This window comes from Heterocephalus glaber, unplaced genomic scaffold (genome assembly GCF_053883595.1).
Source record: "Heterocephalus glaber isolate CG9 unplaced genomic scaffold, H.glaber_assembly_v1.0 deba00001594, whole genome shotgun sequence".
Taxonomy (NCBI): domain Eukaryota; kingdom Metazoa; phylum Chordata; class Mammalia; order Rodentia; family Bathyergidae; genus Heterocephalus; species Heterocephalus glaber.
The window spans coordinates 16,023,176-16,034,846 of record NW_028258369.1 but is presented as its reverse complement, the minus strand read 5'-3'; the positions used below and the strand labels follow the sequence as shown (position 1 = coordinate 16,034,846).

The 11,671-nt window shown below is 38.1% G+C and overlaps 1 pseudogene; it reads left to right on the top strand.

Annotated features, from left to right (window-relative positions):
- Nucleotides 1–359: 359 nt before the first annotated feature.
- LOC101722587 (pleiotropic regulator 1-like) lies at nt 360–8,312 on the top strand (annotated as a pseudogene).
- Nucleotides 8,313–11,671: the final 3,359 nt, after the last annotated feature.

Below are 11,671 nucleotides of genomic sequence, written 5' to 3'. Positions count from 1 at the left end.
CAAACTGCAACTTTGTATCCTTTGACCTCCATCCCCTCATTGTACTCCCTTATCCCATCTTCGCCCCTAGTATCCACCATTCTACTCTGTTTCTGTTTTTTACTTTTAAAAGAGTCTACATACAAGTGAAATTAGGCAGTATATTTTCATTCTGTATTCTGTGTGGAAGAAAGAAGAAATAGTGAGACAGAATATTGCAAGAAAGATAGATATTATAGAAAAAATGAGGCACTATGAAAGAACAGATTTATGAGACATAAAGAATATGGGTGAATAGAGAAATTGTAGGTAATAGCAGAGAATTATGGGAAAGAAGGGAATGTGAGACAAATAATGGATGATGGGAAATAGGATGAACCATGGGAAATAGGGAATTTGGGAAAAAACAAGACATATTGGAAAGGAACAATGAATTGTGGGAAGGAAGTATTGTGTCAGAAACGAGTAACTGGAAGAGAACAGATAATTATGAAGATGATAAAGACTGTGGGACAAACAAGGAATTGTAATGAACAGAGAATTGTAGAGATGAGGATTGTTGGAGAATCAAGAAATTGTGAGAGAGAAGAGAGAAGAGTGAGAAAGAGAGATTGAGACTGAAAGAAGGAATTCTGAGAGAGAACAGAATACTCTGGAAAAATGTGGGAAGGAGAGGTTATGGCAGAAGCAAACAGTTGTGGGAGAGAACAGAGAACTGTAGGAAGGGGGATTGTGGCAGAAACTATTATGAGAGAGAATAGAGAATTATGCAGATGAGGATTGTGGGCGAATCATGGAATTGTGGGAGAAAAAAAGAATACAGTGGGAAGGAGGGATTGTGGCATAAATAAGGAATTGTGTAACAGAACAGAGTTTTGGAGATGATGAGGATTGTGGGTACAAAAAGGGTTTGTAGGAGAGAACAGCAAACTGTAGGAGGGAAGATTTGTGGCAGAAACAAAGAATTGTGGAAAGAATACAGAACTGTGGGGAGGAGGGATTCTGGCAGAAAGAAAGGATTGTGGGAGAGAACAGAGAACTTTGCCAAGAGAAATTGTGGGAACAGCAAGCAAGGGCACAGTTTTGTGCAAAGATGGAATGGTGTGAGACAGGAACTGAGGGCAACTGTATGAACTCTGAGAAAAATGGACATGAGAGAAACACAACCAATCTATGATATATGAACTTTGGAGACATTTCAAATGCAAACCATAACACTTGGTGACTTCATTGCCTGCTCTTCACCCTGTTTTATTAGGGAGAGTGTGGAACATTGTTTTGAGTATTATGCAAAGGGAAGAATATATCAGTTATTCTTTTGTGTGTTGCTCTTTTCTTTCGACATTATAGTAATTAAAATATTGTGGAATTATCTCAGGTTTAGATAGACTAATGGAACAACAGAGAGGGCCTGGAATTTTGCCCACAAATATAAAAGATGCATTAAAATACAAAAAGAGATGAATGATACATAACGAGAGAGAAATCTGGAATTAAACGAACATATATAAGAGTTGGTGTGGGTAAATAACTTATATATTCAATAACTAATACCAAATAAGTAGTTATCCCTATGGAAAGAAATGAATGTGTATTCCCATACTATCACAAAAATTAATTATAGATGGATAAAACACATAAAGACAAAGGAGAAGTAAAACTTAAATAAGAGATGGGGAAAGGGAAGAATGGAAAGGAAAAATTATGAGAAAAGAAAAAAAATGGAAATGAAGTATGTAAATAGGGAAGGGTGGAGGGGTGAAGGCGCACAGGTAATGGGGAAAACATAAGAACCAAGATACATCATGTACAGGTACAAGCACCCAATGATAAATGTAATCGTATTATATACCTAAAATGTACCAATAAAAGAATTTAAGCAAAAAAAAAAAGAAAAAGAAAATGTAGAATACCTATTCAACCCTTGGATAGGGAGGATTTCTTTAAAAGATGCCAAATGCATGAGCAATGGGAATTCATGCTATATTGAATTACATTAAAATTAAAAATTTCTGTTCAAAAACTAGGCCATAAAATAAAAGACAAGCAACAGATAGGGAGAAACGTATTTGTAGTACATAAAAGTGGCAAAGGATTCATATCCAGAATATAGTAGTTCCTCCTTATCTGTGGTTTTGCCTTCCACAATTTCAGTTACTCTAACCAATGTCCAAAAATATTAAATGGAAAATTCTAGGAATAAACAGATCATAACTTTTAAATTGTATACCATTCTGAATAAGGTGGTGCTGGTTTGTCTCATCCCACTCTGTCCTATCTGAGTCATGAATCCACTTTGTCTACCATATCCACACTCTGTATGCTACCGACTCATTAGTCACTTAGTTGTTATCTTGGTTATCACATCAAGAGTCCTGTTATTGAGTGTTTACATTCAAGCAACTATTGCATAGTAGTCTAATGCTATGTCACAGTGCTACTCACCTCACTTCATCTCATCACAAGTGGATATTGTATCAGTTCACATTATCACAAGACAGAGGGTGAATGCAATATAATCAGATATTTTGAGAGGGAGAGAGAGACCATATTCACAATTTTTATTGCAGTTTATTGTTATAATTATTCTATTTTGTTATTGTTAATGTTTCACTGTATCTAATTTATAAATTAAAATATATCACAGCTATGTTTATATTGGAAAAAAACATAGATAGGGTTCAGTACAATTTGCTATTTCAGGAATCCTCTGGAGGTCTTCAGACATAACCCCAGGACATAAGGGGAATTTACTGAGAACTACAATATATAAAAATGTACCACAAATCAAGAAGAGAAAAGTAAGGAGGCAGTTGGAAAAAAAGAGAAGTATGAATTAAAAGATGCTTAATCCCATAAATGATCTGGGAATGCTATTTAAGGATACAATGGAATGATATTTTATGTCTATCAGATAAACAAATATTAAAAATTCTGCCAAGAATGATTATTACCAGAATGTGGAAAACCAAACACATCTTTAATTATTGGTGGGTATAAATTAGTACAACTTAGGAAAGAATTCGACACTACTGTGTAAAGTAAAATTTATGTGTACTTACCAAAGAATCCCTACAATATTATACTATTTACAAAATGTTCAAAAACATGTGGAGGGAAATAAAATTTGGTTTAGAAATGTATAAAAATTTTGCTACAAAGCATACACATACAATGAAATAAAGGAGTGTTAAACAAAAAACTCATGGTGCAGGTGATTTCTGGTGGTAGGGTGGGGTGGAAAGGGACCATGCAATGATCCTTAGAGAATTTCAGTGGTTTAGGTAAGAAGAATAACATAAGACTGATTGGAGTCAATGAAGAAAGAGGAGAGAGTGCAAATGACATTTTAAAAAATGTATTCACAGAAGTAATGGCAAAAAACTTCCCAAGCAGGGGAAAAGAACTTGACATACAGATAAGTGAGGGATATAGAATTCCAACTAGCCATGATCAAAAAAAATCTACACCTAGGCATGTAATAGTTAAGATTACAGAAACCCAACAGAAGAACAAAATTCTACAAGCAGTTAGAGAAAAAGAAACAAATTACATATGAAGGAAAGCCCATCACAATCACAGCAGACTTTGCAACACAAACCCTCAAGGCAAGAAGAGCTTGGAGTGATGTATTTCAAGCCTAAAAGGAAAACAACCTCCAGCCCAGATTGATGTACCCTGCAAAACCATCTTTCAAAATCAATATAGAAATAAGATACTTTCATGACAAAGAGCACTTGAGGAACTTCATGAATACCAAACAAGCATTCCAAAAAAATTTAAACAATATTTTAGGAGAAGACAATGAGGATTATAACCCCAGGAAGCCCAGCAGAATGAATCCATCGGGCACGACAAGAAATTAAATGCAAAGTGGGAGAATCCAACAAAAAGAAAAAGTCATGACAATGATAAGTCAATAGATGTCAGTTATAACCATCAATGTTAATGGTCTCAATTCACCAATCAAAAGAAATAGACTGGCAGAATGGATGAAGAAGCAAGATCCAACAATATGCTGCATACAAGAAACACAATTCAAAGAGAAACTCATAGAATGAAAATTAAAGGGTGGAAAACAATACTCCACGTGACAGAAACCTGAAAGAAAAGCAGGAGTAGCTATTCTCTTTGCAGATCAAGTGGATTTCAAACCAACACTGATTAAGAGGGACAAAAAAAGGATACTACATCCTTGTAAAGGGAAAAATCCAAGAGAAAGAGATGACAGTCATATATGCACCAAATACTAGTGCACTCAACTTTATAAAACAAATACGGACATGAAAAATCAAATCAGCACCAATACAATAGTAGTAGGGGGCCTCAATACCCCCCTGTCACAAATACATCAACTAGACAGAAAATAACCAACAAAATACTAGAACTCAATAAAACTCTTGAACAAGTGAACTTAACAGATATTTACAGAGTGTTCCACCCCACAAAATCAGAATACATATTCTTTTTGGCTGCACATGGGTCATCCTTCAATATAGACCACATACTTGCTCATAGAACATGTTCAAGTAAGTGCAAAGGAATTGAAATTATCCCCTGTACATTATCAGACCATAATACAATGAAATTGGAAATCAATAGCAAAAGAAACCACGAGAGTTTCATAAACACATGGAAATTGAACAACACACTTCTGAATAACCAATGGCTCACAGGGGAAATTATAGAAGAAATCAGATAGTTCCTGTAATTAAATGACAACGTCAATACAACATATTGGAATCTATGGGACACAATGAAAGCAGTCTTACGAGGGAAATTCATATCAGTAAATACTCATATTAGCAAAACAGAGCAAGCTCAAATAAATAACTTGATACTGAACCTCAAACTTCTAGAAAAAGAAGAGCAACACAAACCCAAAGCTCATACAAGGGATGAAATTATAAAAAACAGAGCAGAGCTTGTTATCCTTACTGCTTTGTGTGTGTCATATTGTTTCTCCTCTCCGATGCTTGTTTGCTATCCCAGCCTTGAAGCCAGGCGATTATGGACTGAAACCTCTGCAAATTGATGTCTGGTATTTTGTTTCAACAAGAGAAAAGTAACTAAAACAGAAATTTGCTACCAAAGAAGTGGGGTTTTTACTGTGACATTACCTGGCCTTGTGGCTCAAAAGCCTTTGGAACTGGCATGTGGGAAGGGGAAGAGTTAGGAAATATTCAGAGATGTTGGCTATGGAAGTAGTGCTGAAACGCCTTAGGCTATTTTGTATGGGAGTTTCTGGTCAGAGCTCAGAAGACCAGAAAGCTGGTAAAGTCCAGGGTCAGAAAATGTCTGCTAGAAAGGACTGAATTGGCTGTTGGACTCCAGACAGTGTATGTTATGGCTTGGCAGAAAGTTTATCTCCATTTTGTTGGTGTCCAGAGACTTTGCCTGAGACTGAGATTGGGGCAGCGGACTAACTAATCTTGCAGAAGAAATTTCAAGGCAGTCGAATATTGAGGTGGTGGCATGGCTACTGTTGGGGGCTTTATCGAGATCTGTTTTAAGAATCCAGAGCAAAAAGTACAGCAGAATGATTTAAAACATTTTGAGTTTGGCCAGAAAGGAAGCTCCAGCAAAGCTGTGGACTACAAAGATAGAGCAGAGGAGATCTTGATTGCTGAGAAGGAACAGGAGAATGGAAAAGATGGCCTGAGGGCATCACAGGAAGCAGCGGGAGCCCACCCTTTGGAGCCTCAGAGTTGTAAAGGTGAAAGAATTTTCTTTGAGAAGAAAGCCCTAGAGCACAATGTTCCAGAGTGGCTGCAGCCTAGAGAATTTGTTTCTCTGGATTGGGTTAGAGTGCTCATCAATCCAGGCACTCAACTCCTACTGACAAGAGAGAAGGAAGTCTGGCTACAGCTCCAGCTGGCAACTGACTTTGGTATCATCCACATGGCACGAGTTTTAGGCTCATGCAGAATAGAAGAGTTGTGGGGTCAGGAGGCTTCCACCCAGATTTCAGAAGAAGGCCTGGGAGGCCAGGCAGTGTGCCTCTGAGAGGGCAGTGTGTGAAAATGTGAGTGTGAAGCTGAAGGTGCAGTGGAGACCCCAGAAGTTTGGAGAAGCCAGGAACGTTGATCAGCTGAGGGAAACTACAAGGAGGGAGCAGAGCCAGCCCAAGAAGGAAGCTTTGGTGCTACAACCACTAAAAGTGCCACAGGGGCGGAGCCATCCAAGCCCTCTGGAGTTCACAGCTTGCCACAGATTGCCTTGGATGCTGGAAGTGGAACTGTGGAATGTAATGTTTGGCCTGCTGGATTTTGGACTTACTTTGGTCCCATTCCTTTGTATCCTCCTGTTTGTACCTTTTGGAATGGTAACATCTATCTCATGCCATTGAATGTTGGAAATGTTTGACTTTCTTTTCATTTGTACAGGGGCTCACAGCTAAGAGTTTGCCTTAAATCCCAGAGGACCTGGGGCTTGGACTTTTCAGCAGTGCTGAAACTATTAGGATTTGGCAACTCTTTCAGATGGACTAAATGCTTTTTTGCATAAAGGGATGGACATGAGTCTTTGGGGGGCCAGGGGTGGAATGATATGGTTTGTGTTTAGATGTCCCCCAAAGCCTCGTACAGATGAGGTGGGACTTTCTTTTTCAGAGGTAGTTGAATCTGGAATGTGTGCTGCTGGGGTTAAGGGCGTGTGATTATTAAACCACTACATGTGAGTGATTAGTTTGGCAATGCCCTAATCCTGGTAGTCTGAATAAGACAAAAGGGGTAGAAGGATCCTGCTAAACTCTCTTGTTACCCTTACTGCTTTGTGTGTGCCATGTTGTTTCTCCTCTCGAATGTTTGTTTGCCATCCCAGCCTTGGAGCCAGCAGATTATGGGCTGAAACCTCTATGAACTGTAACCTAAATAAACCCCTTCCCCTTCAACTTTGGATGTCAGTCACAAATGAAAAATGGCAATCAACCTTCATAATGAGTATGGTCCTGTGTTGCATATGCCTACTTCAAAAGAAAATCTTAAAGAGAAGGGCTCTCAGAATGCACCGGATTCATGTGGTCAAAAACAGTATCCTGCCAGTCAAGGACAAGAAGTTGAATATGTAGTTACAAGAATGCATCCATATCCACCAGGACCTGGGGCGGCTTTGACAGCAGACATTAAAGTCCAAAGAATTCCGAGTGAATCTGCTACACAGTCCTTAGCAGTGGCATGACCTTCTCCTCAGGCCAGGAGTGATATAAATCATACAGCACCTGGTGGAAATGAATACCGAGGGGCTTCTGAATGCTCACAGCCTACAGGGATGAATTTGATGATTATGGAGACTGGCAGTACCAAGAACTCTGCACTGATGGCTAAAAAAGCCCCTACAATGCCAAAACCCCAGTGGCACCCACCATGGAAACTCTACAGGGTCATCAGTGGGCATCTTGGCTGGGTGCGATGTATTGCCGTGGAACCAGGAAATCAGTGGTTCGTTACTGGATCTGCTGACAGAACTATAAAGATCTGGGACTTGGCCAGTGGTAAGTTAAAACTGTCACTAACTGGACATATCAGCACGGTGCAGGGTGTGATAGTGAGCACCGGGAGCCCGTACCTGTTCTCCTGTGGAGAAGACAAACAAGTAAAATGCTGGGACCTTGAGTATAATAAGGTTATAAGGCACTATCATGGACATCTATGTGCAGTATATGGTTTGGATTTGCATCCAACAATTGATGTGCTGGTCACCTGTAGTTGAGATTCAACTGCACCGATTTGGGATGTGAGAACTAAAGCCAGTGTACACACATTGTCTGGACATACAAATGCAGTTGCTACAGTGAGGTGTCAAGCTGCGGAACCACAGATTATTACTGGAAGCCATGACACTACAATACGATTATGGGATCTGGTGGCCGGAAAAACAAGAGTGACACTAACAAATCATAAAAAGTCAGTCAGGGCTGTGGTTTTACATCCCCGACATTACACATTTGCATCTGGTTCTCCTGATAACATATAGCAATGGAAATTCCCTGATGGAAGTTTCATTCAGAATCTTTCTGGTCATAATGCTATCATTAATACATTGACAGTAAATTTGGATGGAGTGCTTGTATCTGGAGCTGACAATGGCACCATGCATCTTTGGGATTGGAGAACTGGCTACAATTTTCAGAGAGTTCATGCAGCTGTGCAGCCTGGGTCTTTGGACAGTGAATCAGGAATATTTGCATGTGCTTTTGACTAGTCTGAAATTTGACTACTAACAGCTGAAGCGGATAAAACCATCAAAGTATATAGAGAAGATGATACCGTGACAGAAGAAACTCATCCAGTCATCTGGAAACCAGAAATTATCAAGAGAAAGAGATTTTAACGTGGCACAGTCTTTGTGGTGGTTCCTCTTTTTTTTTTGGTAAGCTTGCAGTTGATGAGGAAATCCAGTCATTTTATGCTCTGGCTGGGAATATAAAGGAGAAACTCACTTCTAAAACTATTGCTGCTTCATATTTTACAGTAAACTGTCCCCTGTGCCCCCCCGCCAAAAGAACAAAGCAGAAATCAATGCAATGAAGACGAAGAGAACGATACAAAAAATCAATGAAGCAAAGAGTTTTCAAAAAAATGAAGTTGACATACCCTTAGCGAACTTCATCAAAAAAAGAAAAAAAAGGACCCAAATCCATTCAGTTAGGAAAGAAAAGGGTGAAATTACAACAGACCCAGCAAAAATCCAGACGATCCTCAATACCTACATCAAGAACCTATACACCAGTAATGGAAAACACAGAAGAAATGCACAGATTCCTAAATACATATGAATTACCAAAGTTGAATGAAGAGGACCTAAAAATTCTAAACAACCCAATATCAATCAACAAAATCAAAAATGTAATTAAAAACTTACCAACTAAGAAAAGCCCAGGCCCTGATGGCTTCAGTGCTGAATTCTACAAGACATTTAGAGAAGAACTATTGCCACTGCTGTTTAAACTCCTCAATGAAATTGAAAGAGAAGCAATACTCCCAAATTCCTGCCTGGAAGCAATGATCACTTTGATCCCAAAAGCAGAGAAATACCCAACTTAAAAAGAGAAATATAGGCCAATCTCACTAATGAACATAGATGCAAAAATCCTTAATAAGGTGCTGGCAAATAGAATGTAGAAGATCATCAACAAGATCATACACCATGACCAAGTGGGATTCATCCCAGGGATGAAGGGATGATTCAACATGTTGCAAGTCAATAAATGTAATACACCATATTTATAAGGTCAAAAAACATATGATCATTTCAATAGATGCAGAAAAGTGTTCTACAAAATTCAACATGCATTCATGAGAAAAAAAAAAAACCTACAAAAAATTGGAATAGACAGTCTCTACCCCAACCTGATAAAAGCCATCTGTGAAAAACCAACAGCCAACATCATGTTAAATGGTCAAAAACTGAAATCCTTCCTACTAAAATCAGAAACAAGGCAAGGATGTCCACTATCACCACTCCTATTCAATATAGTTTTGGAAACATTAGCCACAGAAATTATACAAGAGAAAGAAATAAAAGGAATAAAGATAAGAAATGAAGAAGTTAAATTGTCATTATTTGCAGATGACATGATACTCTATATAGAAGACCCCAAGAACTCCACCAAAAGTCTTCTAGACTTAATAACCAAATTCAGTAGAGTCGCTGGATAGAAGGTCAACACACTAAAATCAATAGCTTTCTGGTACAGGAACAGCACACTTACTGAAAAAGGAACTGGAGAAAAAACTCCCTTCATAATAGCATCCAAAAAAATGAAATACCTAGGAATCAACCTAATGAAAGAAATCAAAAACCTCTACTCTGAAAACTATAACACTCAGAAAAAAGGCATCAAAGAGTACATGAGAGAATGGAAAGACATTCCTTGTTCCTGGGTAGGAAGAACCAATATAGTGAAAATGGCCATGCTTCCAAAACTGCTATATAGATTCAATGCAATCCCAAGTGAAATTCCAGTAGCATACTTCACAGATCTTGAGAAAGCAATCCAAAAATTCATTTGGAACAAGAAGAGACCTAGAATAGCAAAAGCAAATCTAGGCAACAAAGACAAGTTAGGGGGTATCGTAATGTCCATCTTGAAACTATACTACAAAGCTACTGTGATAAAAACAGCATGGTACTGGCAAAGGAACAGACCCAAGCACCAGTGGAACCAATTAGAAGATGCAGAACTAATTCCAGATAAACTCAGCCACCTCATCTTCAACAAAGGAGCCAAACACCCTCACTGGAGGAAAGATAGCCTCTTTAGTAAATGGTCCTGGAAAAACTGGGTTTCAACTTGCCAAAGATTAAAACTAAAACTATATCTCTCACCATGCACTTAACTAAAATCAAAATGTATTAAAGATCTGAATATTAAAACAGAAACACTAAACTGGCTGAAAGAGAGATTCAGTAGAACTCTTGAAGACACTGGCATAGGAAAATATTTCATGAACAAAACATCAGTTGCATGTGAACTAGCACAAAGAATCAACAAGTGGGATCTCTTCTTTTAAAAAAAACTTCTGCATAGCAAGAGAAACCACCAATAGCGTGAGGACACAACCCACAATGGGGGACAAAATTTTTACCAGCTGTTCCTCAGACAAAGGTCTACTATCTAGAATATATAAAGAACTTAAAAAATCAGACCTTCCAAATTTAAAGACCCAATACAAAAATGGGCATCAGAAATGAACAGACATTTCTCAGACAAAGAAATAGAAATGGCAAATAAACATATGAAACAGTGTTCAACATCACAGTTCATTTGAGAGATGCAGATGAAAACAACACTGAGATTCCACCTCAGCCCAGAAAAAATGGCTCCTATCTTGAAATCAACCAATAACAAATTCTGGTGGGGCTGTGGAGAAAAAGAAATCCTTCTCCACTGTCGGTGGAAATGTAGACTGGTACAATCACTGTGGAAATCAGTATGGAGATAGCTCTAAGAACTCGGATTAGAGGTCCCATTTGACCTAGCTATTCTCCTGGTGGGTATCTTCCCCAAAGAATTAAGGAATCATACCACAGCGATATATGTGCACCCATGTTCATAGCGGCACAGTTTGTAATAGCTAAAACATGGAAACACCCCAGTTGCCCATCAACTGGAGAGTGGATATAGAAAATGTGTTGTTTTTTAAAAATGGAATACTACTCAGCCATAAAGAATGAGAAATTAGAGACATTTATAGCTAAATGGAGGCACATTGAGGCAATATTCTTAAGTGAAATAAATAGGATATACGTGTGCAAATACAGAATAGTTTCTCTGGTGTGAGAAACAGAAACTGTAAATAAGGATCAAAATGTATAATAGATAATGTGAAATAGGAAGAAAGGGGGCAAATGGTGAAGGGGAAGTGGGAGGGGTAAGGGAAAAGAAAGAAGGGAATAGACTTAACATGAGAAAATTAAAAAATTGAAACAAAGTCTTTGTAAATAGACAGGGGTGGAGGGTTGAAGTCAGGGCAGGGGAATGGGGAATAAATAAGAATCAAGATATATTATGTAAAGGTACAAATCTCCAATGTTAAATGTCATTATATGGTATACCTAAAATGTACCAATAAAATTGTTTTTTTAAAAAGATATATATGGCTATTTAAATTTAATTAAAATTAAATAAAAGTAGAAATCTAATTCCCCGGTCATATTACCATATTAAAATATTTAAATAACCCTGTGT